This window comes from Diaphorina citri, unplaced genomic scaffold (genome assembly GCF_000475195.1).
Source record: "Diaphorina citri unplaced genomic scaffold, Diaci psyllid genome assembly version 1.1 scaffold6332, whole genome shotgun sequence".
NCBI classification, from domain to species: domain Eukaryota; kingdom Metazoa; phylum Arthropoda; class Insecta; order Hemiptera; family Psyllidae; genus Diaphorina; species Diaphorina citri.
The window spans coordinates 1463-4332 of record NW_007383708.1 but is presented as its reverse complement, the minus strand read 5'-3'; the positions used below and the strand labels follow the sequence as shown (position 1 = coordinate 4332).

The 2870-nt window shown below is 40.7% G+C and overlaps 1 pseudogene; it reads left to right on the top strand.

Moving 5' to 3' along the window:
• The first annotated feature begins 1782 nt into the window (after nucleotides 1-1782).
• On the top strand, nucleotides 1783-2414 carry LOC103521949 (annotated as a pseudogene).
• The last annotated feature ends 456 nt before the right edge of the window (nucleotides 2415-2870 follow it).

Here is a 2870-nt window from a genome sequence, read left to right as displayed (position 1 = left end):
GCTGAACCGCTCTTCCGATCTGGGGGCGAGCTTTTCCTATAAAAAAATCAAATTCATACCAAAATTACCTACCAGTTACTTAGTCTCCAACTCTGCTTGAGCCACTGAGGTTGGTTCGTTTTGTTATTTCATAAAACCTACATATAAATAGGTAACCTAGGTACTTACTTGAATATAAAAAATAAATCAAAGTTTCAAATTCTCGTTTTGTTATTCCATAAAACCCATAGGTAAAAATAATATACCGAGGGGTTGGGTAAGGTAGGGGGGGCGTGAAAAAATGAGAATATGCCCAAAGGGGGTGCCATGCAAAAAGTTTGAGAACCACTGGTCTAGTGACTAGACTCTAGTCATTGACTCTTGAAAATAATGATGAGAAGTACCTATATCTACTCATTGAGTACCTTGTATATTTTATTACACCAACCTCAGTGGTGCAGTGATTAACAAGTTGGACTTCGGATCTGGAGGTTGGTGGTTCGAGTCCAAGTCAAGTCACATAAGTTTTATTAAAGGTGTACTAACTGAGTTAGGTACTGGTCTAACTCACTGTTTAAAGGTCTACCTGATCAGGTGTCAGGTATACCTGATAGTGTGCTGATCAGTGTGCTGATCAGGTATACCTGACAGACGGACCTTTTCAGCCGTACCTCTCAGGTCTAAATGATCAGGTGTCAGGTATAGGTACCTGTTAGAGTTGATAGTGTGTGTGCTCATCAGGTGTCAGGTGACCGGATCAGGCGTACCTGTCAGGTGTACCTGTCAGGTCTACCTGATAGTGAGTGGCCGGAATTACGTAACTTGTAATTGTGGATTTTACCAACCTTCTTTTTGGCCCCTAACAGCCTGTTAGCTTAACAGCTCTGTTAAACCTATACAAATCAAATGGAACTTAACAGGTTGTTAGCTTAACAAGCCTTTTAATTCTTCTAAAGGCTGAAAAAATATTGGTGAAATCGACCATAAGTTTTGTAACCCATCAGGACACACTTAACACATTTATGACACATTTATTGTAAAAATAAATGGCTTTTAAAGCCGTAAGTTGTATTAATATTAACATATGAATGAGTATTCCACAAACCTTTACCCAACTCCTATACTCATATCCTATTGTTGTTTTGTTGTTGATGTTGTTGTTGTTGTTGTTGTTGTTGTTATTGTTGTTGTTGATGTTTTTAAAGGTAGGTAAGCTATAAAGGTAGGTTGGAAGTAGCAATGACACACTACGCAGACTTAGTGCCTTTCCATTAGTGTACATTTAATTTTAATGTAGGCCGTGTGTCATGCCATTAGGACTAGTACACTCGAAGGTAGGTGGGTTAGGTAGGTCACAAAAAGTATTGGGATACCTATAGAATATACCTAGTTATAGATTGATAATAATGTTTCTACCAATGCCTACTTCCCAAGTACCTATACGTAACATTATCTCACAACTATTAAGTGGATATTATTACAACTTATTATCGCACTTTTAAAAGTTAGTTAGCTTAGTTGGTAGTGCGTCTGCCTTGTAAGCGCTAGGCCGCGGGTTCGATTCCCGCCCGGGGCGGATTTTATCCTGATGGGATAATGTTCGTTCTCGGAACGGCTGGCTTTCTCCTATCCTGTCTTCCTTCTCTCTTCGATTTCGGGACGATAAGATCATTGCAGTTACAGTTCCCTCTGTCAAACCTCTTAAAAAATAAAACAATTTTTTTACTTTTTTTTTCTTTCTTCTTCTCCTTCATTTTTTTTTTTTTTTTTTTAACTAATCGAGTCTCTCTGCCTCGTTTATTTCAGATATCTAGACCCCGACCCTCACGTTCTCCTCTCGGAACTCGATGCAGCCTCGGGTTTCAACGCTCAATACCGTTCCCTTACCGAGGCTTTCGGCCGCATCATCGAAGACTTTTCCCTCGTGCGATTTTTCCCTCTGAATTCCCGCGACGAAGAGAGCGTGGGAGATTTGTTTCTGACGATCAACAATATTATTCAGTACGGGGAGGATGCGGACGTCAAGACAAAGGACTTTGAGTATCCTGACCCCGATGAACAGGAAGAGTTTTTGTGTGATAGAGACGAGAGCTTTAGCTAGGGACCTTGGTACTTGCCTCGGTGGTGTAGTGGTCATGTTAAAAGAGATGAGAGCTACATAGGGAAAAGAGTTGAGAGAATGGAAGTGAGGGGGAGAAAAGGACGAGGGAGGCCGAAGAAATGGTGGAAAGATTGTGTGAATCAAGACCTGGGTGAGAAAAATTACCAGGACATGAGGTACACAATAGGGCTGCCTGGAAAAGATTGACAAGAAACGCCGATCCTATTTAGGTAGGAAAAGTCTAGGAAGAAGAAGAAGAAGAGATAGTGTAGTTGTCAAGACGCTTGCCTGGTAAACAGGAGGGCGTGGGTTCAATCCCAGCCAAGGTATGAAATTTTAGCCTTTATATAATTTGAGATTTTGACTTGTCCCGTTGAAGTGCACCTTGAATTTCCAATGGTTTAGTACAGAGGATGGAAAATCGTCTCCGTTTCCGAAAGGAAAATTCGATTGATTGATTGATTGATCAATTAAAAATACAGTTGATTGATTAAAAATAAAGTTGATTGATTGAAAATCAGTGGCGTAGCGTGGTCTAAATTCAAGTGTAAGGCGTGTAGGGTACTAATTTCCATCATCCATGCTCTTCATGGATTGGCATAGACAAGTATAACTAGGTACCTACCTACCTTCCCAGTTCCACACTCGCCTTAGTATGCCTGATAATCCTGACGCACGGTTTAGGAGTTATAAGCAAAAAACTGACGAAAGTGCGAAATTTCGGCCGTTTTCTGGCGGTTTTTCCGCCGCCAAATGTTCTCCCCTGAACTCTCGAGTTCTCAAATTTTTA